Genomic DNA, 13,882 nt, shown 5'->3' with positions numbered 1-13,882 from the left:
TCAGGATATATTTTATCCGAAGAATGAGAAGGTTTTAGGTATTTATTATTCAGAAACAAAATAGTTAAGAATAGTGAAGTCATGGGATTGTGGATGATTTTTTACAATAAACCTGTGTTACTTTTATTATTTCGATTTTTAAAATACCAGAAATAAAAACCAAAAAAATGACATTTTATGGTAATTTTATTTTCTGATCAGATCCCTTGTTAGTGCTCCCATAAGACCATATGTCATAATACCACCACTGGATTTCATTTCTATTCAAATGCATAAGTTTTTAGGAATCCTAGACATCGGGAATACAACGGTGACCCACGGCCATGTCAACCTTGTGAAAATGTTGTAATATTCATTTGCACTGTCTTCTCCACTATATCTTACGTTCTCCCAGGACAGAGACCGTGTCTTACTCATCTTTGTATCTCCAGTTCATAGAACAGTGATGCACTCAATGAATGTCTTTTGGATGAAACTGTGAATTGAGTTCTATAATCCTGGTGTCCATTCTGAGTTTCTTCTGGGTAGGATAAAATTTCAATTCTAAATGTATAAAACAGGGTATTGTCCTAATTCGGCATTCATATGTAACTTGATACAGCTGTTAAATAAACAGGGAGGACGTTGCAAGGCATAGTAAATGGTAAGAGTATGTGCCCCTCTCCAGGCTGATGACATGGTTTGATTAACACAAACCAGGATTTTCCTTTAGAAGCTGCAGAACCTGTTGCCTATTTACTGTCAGAACAGTTTAACATCAGCTGTGCTACAACAAAAACCATTGTATTGGACAGACATTCTCCAGTATTTAAATGAACAATACTAAGTAACCCCATACAACAGGTCAACTCATTCAGCTATTGGAATGTATATTTTACAGCCACCCTACCCGGGTGGGTCCGTGGGGATACAATTCTACTTAGAAAAAAAAAAAAAAATCAGACATTCACCAAAGGCTAGGCTGAACTGCTTTTACGGTCAAGGCAGCCAACTGGTGGTTTTTAAGAGCGCCTGGCCGGGAGGAAATTCCCCTCCTCCCCGTTTAGCCAAGGGGATCCTAATTCCTCCTCCCAGCCTGCTGCTTGCTCAAGATTACTGGAGTCTTGAGATTCTGAATAAAACTGCCCGCTGTCTTGACAGGAAAAGAGATAAGAGAAACATTCCTGAGAAGAGGGAGTGGCCTGAGGTAGCAGGGAACAGAGTGGAGCTCCTGGAAGGAGCCGAGGGGATAAAACCGAAAGAAGAGATGCACCCACAGAACAAGTTCAGATAGGTGAACAAAGGCTGCTCAGCGCCTGGGTCGAGATAGGATAACAAGGGGAGACCAGCAGGGTGGTGCCGGAGGAGGACAGCCCAGGGGTGACCCACTGCGAGCGCGTGTCAGGGGAGGGTGCCTTAAAGGGCTCAACTACCCAACCTGTTTCTGCCTTTGGATCTAGGGTCTAACTCACAGGGAGAAACCACTGCTTCTACCAATTGGGCAACTGATGTAAAAGAGCACAGACACCACCGAGACTGGCTCTCAAGCTATGGAAGCACCACAGGTACATCAGAGATGCTGCTCTGCTCCTGAAGAAATTATTGCAAAGTAGGAAGCCAGGGAACAGGGAACAGCCTTCAGAATGTCTCAGGCCCAAATTATCTTCTGTGTTCATGGCACGGAACCCTAGGGCCTCAAATGAATACTCACCTGAGTATTTGAGCAGAGTCAACATTACTTTTTGAGAAAATAATTTGGCCTGTTTATAAGGAAAACCCCCATGTCCCATTTCTGCACCAGAGTAGAGAATGTCTAGTACAGAATGTCAGGTTCTTAAGAATTTTAAAAACATAAGGTCAGCTCTGTCACACAGGGATCCCTGATGTCAAAAATGGGGCTCTTTTTTAATGAGCACCATGGAATATCAACATCTCAGATACCAGTAGAGAATTCAACTATGAAATGACAGCAGTTTGCTCACCAAAGCATGGCGGAACAGCCTTCAGAATGTCTCAGGCCCAAATTATCTTCTGTGTTCATGGCACGGAACCCTAGGGCCTCAAATGAATACTCACCTGAGTATTTGAGCAGAGTCAACATTACTTTTTGAGAAAATAATTTGGCCTGTTTATAAGGAAAACCCCCATGTCCCATTTCTGCACCAGAGTAGAGAATGTCTAGTACAGAATGTCAGGTTCTTAAGAATTTTAAAAACATAAGGTCAGCTCTGTCACACAGGGATCCCTGATGTCAAAAATGGGGCTCTTTTTTAATGAGCACCATGGAATATCAACATCTCAGATACCAGTAGAGAATTCAACTATGAAATGACAGCAGTTTGCTCACCAAAGCATGGCTGGAATATCTGTTAGGTTTAAGAGATCTGTTAGGGCCGAGGGTCAAGTAGAAAAAACTTCGTGTTTTAATAGAAAATTATGTCTCATCTGTAGCCTACACTTCTAGATAATCAGATTCTAGCCTGGTTCGTTGCCATGGAGCTATTTTGCGACTCTCTGTGAGTTTTACGTAACTGATAGATATGTACATTATGTTTGATCTACTAGTGATTTAAATTTATTTCCTCTCCCACATGGAAAAACTAGTTTTGTCACTATCAACTAGGGACTAGTTTACTCCTTATAAATTTGTGTTTTGACTTTTCCTTTAAACGGTTAAACATATGCCTGGTTCCCTCATATCATATGATTTGTTAAAAAAAAATCTTTAACACATGTTTATAGCTCTATGGGAGTTATGATTTTACCTTTTTCTGAAAATTATCTTTTACTGTCTCTTCCACTAGACTCTCAAAGCACTATTTCTTGACTAGGGGTAAATGGGACACTAATAGTTACATGTTTTACAAAATGTTCAAGTGACCCAAGGAATCTCTGAAGGAAATCTGTCAAGAAGAAAATTATTCCAGCCTAGCTCAAGCTCTACCACTAGCCTGACATTTTTATTGTTTATCTTGACATTCTGGTGCTTTCTGTGGTGCCTCTGTTCTTTCCTCCTCCCCCAAATTCTTTTAGGCTTGTTCTCTCTCTGGAGAGGTAGCTTCAGGGCTTCAGAGCGTCAATAAGGCAAAGCTTGCCAGTTCCTGCCTCTTCCTGTATGTTGCAAACTGCCCTAAGTCCTTTTTTCAAGAAGGTGGATTATATTAATCCATAAAATAATGGCTTCCCCTCCCCCCCCTCCATTTTCCAGCTATCAAATAGCCAAAAGAACTGAAGGTTCCCCTGATGAAGTTGAACATGACTAATTTTATCTAAAAATGACATTTTCCGGATGTAAGGAACGGTTAAGAACTATAAAGAAAACTTATTTTGCAAATTTTGCTCAAGTGCGGAGTATCTTGGGTGTTGTGTTGTGACTTAGATATTAATGTTTGCCATTCAGTCAATGCTTACTGAGGCCCACTGTGAGCTGATAACCATGCAAGAAACTCAGCCTCCAAGACCAAGTAAAACAAAATCTCTGTCCTCAAGGAACTCACAGGAGAAAAACACACGGGTACAACTAACCACAAAAGAGTCTGAGATCGCTGCCATACTTAGCAGTATGAACACTATGGGAGAAACTGAAGAGGTCCAAAAAATGAGTATAATTGCTTGGTAAAGAAACTTATCTAGAATTTTAATTGAAGGGTTGTCCAATCACTTTACAGATGAGGAAACCAAGTCCCCAAAATGTTATAGGATCGCAATTCATCCATAATATAAGCACAGATAAAAATTAAAATGGATGATTGCACTGTGATTGAATAGCACAGACATTTCACCTCTTAAACTATAGCTGCTATTTTGTCTGTACAGTGAGTTAACCTGCAAAACGTGTTACAGTGTTTCTAGCCTACTTGTGAATGTAAAGGAGTCATTTGTAAAAGGCTTTTGGCAGGCTAATGTCTCAGGCCTGAGGGAGAATTTGCTGTTATCTGAGCTGTTATCTGAGCTGCAGTCTTGGGAGGTCTCCCTGGGCTAATTCGGACAATCTAGTAGCTGGGGAAGTTGGGATGGTAGTGGTGGTGATACCCCTAGCAGTGTCTGTCTCCTGGGCTGGCAAGAATTAAGCCGAGTGAGGGCTACAGCTTTTTTGGCTGAGGTTCAAGGCTGGGCTCCTATCCCAGCAGGGAGCTAGGGTGAAAACCAGAAGCTGGGCAGAAGGCCAGTCAGATCAAATGGTAGCTCATTCCCAGGAGTCTCAATTCACCTCCAGGAACACTGGACAAACTGATTCCAGATTCTGCTCACTCATGAGAAGGAAGCTCCTAACATATGGACTGACTGAGCCATTCCCAGCTCAGGGCTGAGATGGGGAGCAGCTGGGTAGGGCTGGGACACTCAGGGATTGGCAAGGATGAACACTATCTGTCATAGACTTGGGGTTTCTTATAAAAATATACCTGTTAGAGAATACAAAAAAGGTTAAAGAGGAAAATTTAGAATTAACAATGAATTTCAACACTTCCGGGCTTTTCTTTGTGTGTGTGTGTGTGTGTGTGTGTGTGTGTGTGTGTGTGTATAAATACACATGTATATACACACACATATGTATAAATTAATTCAATATTATATATATTATTTATTAAACTTTTTCCACCCAATATTTTGTGCACATTTTAAAAATTATTAAAGGTATATTTTTATTAGAAATAACTTTTCTTATTACACACATATAAGGGACAGTTGTCTGATTTGATATTCCACCCTGTTTGTATAATTAATTTTAACCCTAATCACGGAGAGAATTTAAGAGTTGAGAGAGATGTGATAGTCATCCTGTCACCCTCGTTCTACAGATGCAGAAATTGAGGTCCAGTTTGATTGAGTGATTTGCAAGTTTAAACACAGCAGGTTTAAATGGAACCAAGGCTAAAATCACTCCAGGGTACTTTCTGCTGTATAGTGATACCCTGAAATATTTATTTCATGTGTGTATGGCTCGTCTGCCTCGCCAGACTACGAGTTCCTTGAGGACTGAGTTAGCGTTATGTGGTACTTTGCTACTTCAAGTGTGTCTTCAGACCAGCCTTAATGGCATCATCTGGGAGCTGGTTAGAAATGCAGATTCCCAGGCCCCACCTCAGGCCTTCAGAAACTACAGCTAACAAGATGCCTAAGTGATTCATATCCACACTAAAGTTTGAGTAGCACTGAGGGAACGGTCATTAAGTATTTGTTGTTGTTATGGTGTTTGTGTCCCTGCCAAATTCATATATTGAAACCTAATCCCCAAAGTGGTGGTGTCTGGAGGAAGGTCTTTGGGAGATGATTAGGTCATCAGGGCTGAGCCCTCCATCTGTGAACCAGGAGGTGGGTCTTCACCAGACACTGAATCTGCTGGCATCTTGATCTTAGGCTTTCCAGCCTCCAGATCCATGAGAAATACACTTCTGTTGTTTATAAGCTACCCAAGTCTCTCTCTGGTATTTTGTTATAGCATCCCAAACAGACTAAGACAGTGGTAGTACTTGAGTCTTTTGTTCATAGCTATGGAAACCGACTCCAAGTACCTTAAAGCAGAAACAGGAGTAATAGCATTTGTTAGAAAGAGACTGGTGTATTGGAAACCAAACCTTAGGGATTAAGCTTCTAAGGGACCTTAGAAATGGGACCCGGTTGACCTTTTCTGTGCGGCTCTACTGTAAGTGCAATGTCTTTCCATTCTAAGTTTTAAATGTGCACATGCGAGAGAAAGCGCGGTGAGGCGGCGAGAGAAAGCGCGGTGAGGCGGCGAGGGAGAGGGGGAGAGAGAGAGAGGGTGGGGGGAGAGAAAGAGAATATTTTTGCTTAAGTTAAGTTTATCTTCTCTTGATCAATGACCAAGGTGCAGGGTCATGTTGCAGCATGGACACTGGATGCCATCCCTATAGCCATAAGACATTCCTAGAGATGGGAGATCATTGAGAGGTAAGAACCATTACAAAAGTTGCCTGCTGTGATTTTTAAACTAAAGTGGTCACACTTTCCAGTAATAATTGTGCATAGATGTATGAGAAGAGCCTGTTTCTAAGTCTTTCCCCCTCTGTGGCCCCTATTTCTCTGATTTTCATTGTTGCAATTTCTCCATCAAAGAGAGCATACATTCTACTGATTTCAGCAATTAACATTTTGCTAATGACACCCAAATGCGCCTCCAGCTTGAATCTCTTTTCTGAGTTCCAGCCTCCAATCTCCAAATGTTGTGTCACTACTTAAAGTTCAACATCGCCAAATTTGGGTTCATCATATGTCCCTCCCAATTTCTTTACTTTTATCAAGATGTGACTGTTTTCCATGATAACTAGCATCTGTGGCTCTTTCTTGTTTTCAAATGTCAAATCCTGAACTTTAAAATGTGAATTTCTTTAATACCTCCCTTGCATCCTTGCTGCCAGCCAGAATTCAAATCCTCACCCTCTCTCATTTAGATCAAGGCCTGTTGCCTTACCATGACCCTCCTCCTTTCCAGTCTTTCTCTCTCACCGTTAGATTTTTCTTAGACTTTACTTGTATCATCCACTGCCTACTTCAGAAAATATTTAATATTATTTCAGGACATCTTATATATACGTCTGAGGTCATCAGCACAAGATAACATTTAGTAACTCAAAGATCCCCGTTGTCAGTGATATACTTAAAAGTTATTTGAAAAAACAATTTTCCTAGAAATATTCTATGAGATAGATAGCCAACCCTATTAGAGATGAATAGCATAGTGTTGACATAAAGAACAATATGTTAGTATAACCATTAAACTATTAAAGGAAAACCTGTTTCCTCTATTCACATAGACACTCTGACACCAAACCTGTGGGTTTTCCACACCAAGCAATTTTCCAATTGTCTGAACACCCACCTGGGTGTCCTATAATTCACTTATGACATTAACTACCTGGAGTTAGTGCAGACCCCACAGGTAAGTGCTCTGGCCCACAAGACTGTCCCTCACTTCAGATGCCAATTGCAAGTCCAGATTGTTAACCTGTGCTTCTGACTAAATGGCTATGTCAACATTTTCCTAGAGAGAGGAGCATGATTTTACTCAGATGCTCAAAAGAGTTTTTGACCAAGAAGGGGATGTCTTCTTCATGTGTAGATTCCCAGCATCTAGCACAGAGCCTGCTACAATAATAGGTATGTAATAACGATTTCTTATATAAGTAAAGCTTATTTGTTTATTTCTGAATTCCATTGCATTTATAGCTTTAAACTGTCAGATAATTAGTACTTAGTTATAGACTATTCTTATATTATGCATTAATTGTTATATAATTCATTCATTATTTCATTTAAGTTCATCTTTTCCGCTAATCTAGATTGTGAGGACAAAGATCATGCCTTAAGTTTCTTTTCTTTGTCCCATGGCACCCAGCACAGTACCAAGCATCTAAATTTTTTTTTTAAACTCTGGTAATTGACTTGTCTTACAAGCTCATTAACCCAGGAATTTAATTTCTATGTAGTTAAACAGAAAATTTGAAGGGCAGATCCACAAATGGCCTGGTGATTATGATGGAGACCTGAGCAATTACTACATCATTCTAAGGCAACTTTCAGGTCTTCGCACTTATGGGGACACAGAAAAATAATTATTAATTTGATTCATGTTTTTTCACTGTCCACATATTCATTCACTGATTTATTTAACAAATATTTGTTGGGTTCCTACTATGTATCTGGCACTGTATGAGGCACTAAAGAAATAAAAAGGTGGTTCTTCCCTGCCATTGAAGAGTTTATAGCCTAGTGTAGGATCAGACCTGTAAAGATTAACCGTAATGCAATATGTTGAGTGCTGTTATGGAACTAGCTACAGGGTGCTATCAAGGAGTGAATAAATATCTACAGAAGTCATATACGTCTTTATAGAAGAGGTGACATTTGAGCAAGTTTTGAAGGATACATAGTAGTTGCTAGGCATAGTAGTTGCTATGAGCACAGCTTATTTCAGACAGAGACTTGGAGGCAAGGGAAAAAAATTTGTATTCATTAAATAAGTATGATTGAGAAGAGGCCTGAGTTGGAGATAAATTATGGGAAGTGGGTGATTCCACAAACATTTCCGAATATACATGGCAGACACCCTACTGGTCAATGGAGATGCAGCTGTGAATCAGACAAACAGAAGCCTTATCTTCTGGAACTTACAATGTAGCAGAGAGGACAGAAGTTAAGTACACAGTGCAATGTGGGCATTTAATAGGAGACCTTATTTACTCTGAGAAGGAGGGAAGGTAACATTTAAGCTGAGCCCTGAAAGATATACAGGGGCTGGACAGGAGAGGTGGGAAGAGATGGGGAAGAAGATAGGAATATATAAAAATTAACTCAAAATGGATCAATGACCTGAACATAAAAACTAAATGCTGTAAAACTCTTTGAAGAAAATGTAGGGGTAAATCTTCATAACCAGGAATTTGACAACTAATTCTTAGATATGACACCAAAAGCACAAGCAACAAAAGAAAAAATAGATAAATAGACTTCATTAAAATTAAAAACTTTTGTGCATCAAAGGGCATTATCAAGGAAGTGAAAAGACAACATACAGAATGAGAGAAAACATTGACAAAGTACATATCTGATAAGGGTTTAGTGTCCAAAATATATAAAGAACTCTTATAACTCAACAACAAAAAGACAAACAACCCAGTTTAAAAAATAGGCAAAGGACTTGAACAGACATTTCTCCAAAACAGATATACAAATGGCAACCAAGCATATGAAAGAATGCTCAAAATCATTATTCATTGGGAAATACAAATCAAAACCACATGAGATACCACTTCATACCCACTAGGATGGCTATAATCAAAATGTCAGATAATAACAAGTATTGATGAGGATGTGGAGAAATTGGAACCCTCATACATTGCTGATAAAAATGTAAAATAGTTCAGTTGCTGTGGAAGACCATTTAGTGGTTCTTCAAAAAGTTAGGAATTAAGCTACAGAGTTACCATATGACTTGCAATTCCATGCCTAGATATATACCCAAAAGAAACTAAAAACAGGTATTCAAGCAAGTGCATGTACAAGCACGTTCATAGCAGCATTATCCATGATATCCAAAAGATGGATATAGCCCAGGTGTTCATTGACAAATGAATGGAAAAACAAATCATGGTATAGATATACAATGGAATATTATTCAGCCACAAAAAAGGAATGAAGAACTGATACTTACCACAACATGAATGAACCTCTAAAACATGTTAAATGAGAGAAGCTGGACACTAAAGGCCATATATTGTATGGTTTCATTTATTTGAATTGTCTAGAATATGCAAGTCTACAGAGACAGAGAGCAGTTTGATGGATGCTGGGAGATGAGGAGAGGGGGGAAGGGGAGAAACTGCTTATTGGGTAATGGGCTTTACTTTGACTTTTTTTTTTTTTTTTTTTTTTTTTTTTTGGCCAAGCCCCACAGCTTGTGGGATCTTAGTTTCTGGCCCAGGGAACCCGCACCCTCAGCAGTGAAAGTGCAGAGTCCTAACCACTGGACCACCAGGGAATTCCCTAAAGAGTTTTACTTTGGAGTGATGGAAATGTTTTAGAAAAATAAAGAGGTAGGGGCTGGACAACACGGTGAATGTACTAAATGCCACTGAATTGTTCGCTTTAAAATGGTTAATTTTGTTCTATGTGAATTTCACCTCAATAAATTACTATAAAAATTCTGTTATCAGTGATCTATAAAGCCTAGGGTGGTGGAAATTATCTGTGTGAAAGCAGGAAGGCTCTAAAAGAGTTTGAAGGATTGAAATAAGATAGTTGTGGCCAAAGCATAATAAACTTAATAGAATCACTAAAAAGTACGTCCTACTACTTGCCTTTGCCTATTGGCGTAGGCAGAGGCCAATATTGAGGTATTAATAGTAAGGAATTTGTTGAGGGGAAATAAGGAGAAGGATGTCATGATATAATTCATGTCTTTTAAAAGATTACTGTGCTGTGTAGAGATGTTAAGGGGTCATGGAGCATTCAGGGAGTCTGTTTGGGAGGTTATTTTAGAGATCTAAGAAAGAGACAATGGTAGCTAAATCTAGGATGATGGCAATGGGAAATAAATGGACATGAAATTGTCCACTGAGACAATATTTCTCCTAATTATTGAGAAATAATTAGGAGCTTGATGTTTGATTAGATGTAGGGGTAGGATTGCCAAATAAAATACAGTGAAATTTCAATACTTGTGAAATACTAATACAAAAAATTATTCATTGTTTATTGAAATTAAAATTTAGTTGAGGGTCCTGTATTTTTAATTGCTAAATCTGGTAACTCTACATGGAGGGTAGAGGAAAGAGAATTTTGACGTCTAAGTTTCTCTCACCAGCACCTGGTAGGTAATATCTGTTCCTACTGAGACTAGGAACACTGGGGGAGGAGTGTTGCAACACTTCTTGGAGGAGGGGGACATCACACATTCAGTTTGAATTGTAACCATATAGTCAATAGACTAAGATTGGTAGAATCACTCAGGGAATGTTTGCAGAGTGAAAAGAGAAGAATGTCCAGGATGTTATAAGATCACTGGTAATTAAAAGATGATCAGAGAAAAAGAAGCCAGCGTAGGAGACTGAGAAGTGGCTCCAAGACTGTAGGATGGGATCCAGGATGGTGATGGTGTGGAAACCCAAGTTGGAGAGGGCTTCATGGAGGAGGGAGTGCTCAATAACAGGGATCCCCACCCCCTGTTGTGGTACCAGTCCGTGGCCCATTAGGAACCGGGCTGCACAGCAGGAGGTGAGCAGCAGGCAAGTGAGCAAAGCTTCATCTGCCGCTCCACATCGCTCCACATCGCTCACATTACCGCCTGAACCATCCCCCTATTCCACTCCCCCTGCCACCCAGTCCATAGAAAAATTGTCTTCCACGAAACCGGTCCCTGCTGCCAAAAAGTTTGGGGACCTGTGCTCTATAAGGTCGAAGTTACAGAGAAGTCAAATCAATTGGGACTGAAAAGAGACAAGCAATTTTGGCAATTAGGAAATGCTGGGGGACTTAAATAAGAATTCCATCAGTGTGATGTTGTAGGGGGAGGAGTGCACAAATCTAAATTTAATGGGTTATGGAATGACCAGGTAAGGAAATAGAAGAAGCTGTAAGTTAGTAATTAAGGGAATTTTGCTGGAACATCTAGTCAGACAGTGGTGGCGGTCAAGAACATCAATTCTAAATTCCGTATGTTGTCTTCATCTGTTCATTTTTTTCTGCAGAGCACTGAAGCAAAAAATTAAGAATCCATTTTCTAGACTCTAGACAAACATAAAATGAAGGAATTTAGTTTTTCAAGATACCTCCTTTTGTTCTGCAGAAGACCACAACTTTTTGTATGTGAATCAACTTTGATGTAAGTAGTAGTACTACAACTAGACTCTAGACAAATACAAAATGAAGTGTTTTTCCCCGTTCTTAAAAAAAAAAAAAGAAAAGGTTTGTTTGCTTTTCAGTCCCAGTGATTTATTTTTTATTTAAAAAATTTTTAAATTAAAAAAAATTTTCCCAGTGATTTTTATAGCCACTCTTTCGAATATCTGGAGGGTTGATTAACTGTATTTATCACTTTATAATATGCGGGGCAGATGTGTTTGTGGCTCTGTGAGCTAGAGATAGGAGACTGTGTCTAAATGCTAAGTCAATTAACATTGATTTGGTACATAGTGAAGCATATACCATGTTATAAGAAAAATAAATATAACTTAAAAGCAAAGAAACACTAAACACCCAGTTAATTTATGGAGAAGCGTACTTAGTTTATGATTTTGGTTAATACATAGTTTAACGAGAACAGTGTTCTGCACTCATTTTTATTAAATACTGTAGGTGTTTGCTGGGGCATGAGGTAATAACCCAAATACAATTAAAATGACCATAAAATTATGATCTCCACATGGGCTCTCAAGGATGGGTCTGTTTGAGGATTCTAGTCATCAGCATTGGGTGGTCTGCTATTGGTGCATGATACTTAAATAGAGCTTTTTCCCCCTTAGGTCTGTAAGGTGTTAAGGTGTTTTTATAAAACCCCATAAACCCTTTTTAAACACTTTTTTTTTTCATAAAGTAAACTTCAATCTTTATTTGACGTGTTTTCTGTGGCACTATTTTGGCATTTTAACAAATCCTTTAAAGAATCACTCTAATAATTGCATACACCTCCGGGGTGCGGGGGTGGAGGGGTATTTATTCAGATTTTTGTACACCACATGCCTGATCCACTAAGCAACAAACACAGCATTTTGGAACATTTTAATTTAATAAGGAAAAAAGATCAAAAGAATCTCCAGGTGGAGAAAGTTAGACTAATATGGGTGTTGCATATTAACTGATTGAAAGGAAGGTTTGACTACCAACTGAATTAACTATAATTCAAATATATAGGATTCTTTACTACCATGAGGGCTTCCCTAAACACTGCAGAAGAAATAGCAGCACTTTTCCCCACCCTGATACTCATCGTTCCCTTTCCCTGATTTATATTTTCTCTAGAGCATTGCCTTCGAAAATAGTGTATAATTTATTTGTTGTGTTTACTATTTTTGTGTCTGTGAGAATGTAAGTTTTATGAGAAAGGGACTTTGTCTTTTTGTTCACTGTTGTGTATTTAATGTCTAGGACAGTGCTTGGGACATAATGGCACACAATAAATATTCATTGAATGAATGAATGAATGAATAAAGGAGTGAAGGAGTAAATTCCATTCCATTTGTGTTCCAAGATATAGCGTGAACTTCAGCTCTCTCAGAGTCCAGATTTCATATGCATGTAAGTTTCTCTTAAAGATCTCATTTCTCTCCCCTTTCCGTCCACATTTTGAGTCACAAAATCTTGGCATCATTAGGAATAATATTTGTATGTATATGTATGTTTATAGGAATATATAAACATATATGTTTGATTATGTATGTTAAATATATGTATGTTTATAGGAATCATGTGAAGTCAGACCATGCAGTATTTAGTATAAATGAATTTGCACTCTAGAGTTTCTTCCAAGTAAAAACAGGTGGTTATGTTAACTTTTTCTTTTTTTCTTTTTTTACTTTAAAAGAAAGAAAACACCTCAGTTCACAGCAATGTTGATATTTGCAGACTCTGTATTTCTTAAAAATATTTAACTAGGGAGGAAGATTCTGGGAAGATGGCAGAGTAGAAAATACCAGAAATCTGTCCTCTCACCTAGACAACATTTGCACTGGCAGATGCAATTATTTTGGAACTCTGGAGTCTGTTAAAGGCTTGCAGCTTCCAGGGAAAGTCTTTGACAATAAATTGCAGTTAATTTTAATCAATTTCAATTCAGCACAGTAGCAGCTCCCCAGCCAAGGCAGACAGCTGTGTACTTGATCTTGGAGCAGCTTGCATGTAGCTTGCAGGAGCCAAGGTAGGCATTGAGGACTCTGTCCTCTAAATATTGAAGATCTGTGTTCTGATTGCTTCTTCTGATCATGGAGGTGCAGACACAGAGGTGGCCAGCTATTATTTGCACCACAACCCTCCATTGTTACAAGCCTCTCCCCCCTGGTTCAAGTGATTTCCAGGGGAGGTAATGAGTTGGCACCCCCCCCCTTTTTTTTTTAACCCTCCTTCATTTTTCTGTTTTTCCCCTTTTGGGAGTCAGACGTTGAAGCCTAGGACATTCAAAAGCAGCTGTATACACAGAGGAAATTAGAAAGTCATTACACATGCCCAGGGAAAGGCACAGGCTCAGAAAAGACCTGCAAAGACCTTAAGTTTATACCTCAGGACAAGCTTAAAACAATCAAAATAAGACAAAAACATAAACCAGCAAGCCCTTGAGAAAGGAGGAGAATCTAATTTCAAGAGATACCACATTATTAGATTCAAATATCCATTTTTCAACAAAAGAAGATCTCAAGAAGTATAAAGAAACAGGGAAGTATTGCCCATTCAAAGG

At 38.9% G+C, this 13,882-nt stretch overlaps 1 long non-coding RNA gene across 1 annotated transcript in view; it reads left to right on the top strand.

Moving 5' to 3' along the window:
- Positions 1-453: 453 nt before the first annotated feature.
- Positions 454-13,882, top strand: part of LOC102979803 (uncharacterized) — an 83,955-nt gene continuing 70,526 nt past the window's right edge. Inside the window, exons 1-6 of the long non-coding RNA XR_448353.4 lie at positions 454-524; positions 1,440-1,544; positions 5,807-5,889; positions 6,984-7,095; positions 11,184-11,317; positions 12,580-12,729. This is a non-coding gene — a long non-coding RNA (uncharacterized lncRNA). The remainder of the gene's footprint in view (positions 525-1,439; positions 1,545-5,806; positions 5,890-6,983; positions 7,096-11,183; positions 11,318-12,579; positions 12,730-13,882) is intronic.

This window comes from Physeter macrocephalus, chromosome 7 (assembly GCF_002837175.3).
Source record: "Physeter macrocephalus isolate SW-GA chromosome 7, ASM283717v5, whole genome shotgun sequence".
Lineage (NCBI taxonomy): Eukaryota > Metazoa > Chordata > Mammalia > Artiodactyla > Physeteridae > Physeter > Physeter macrocephalus.
Note: the sequence above shows the minus strand (reverse complement) of the source record. Positions and strands in the feature narration are given on the sequence as shown.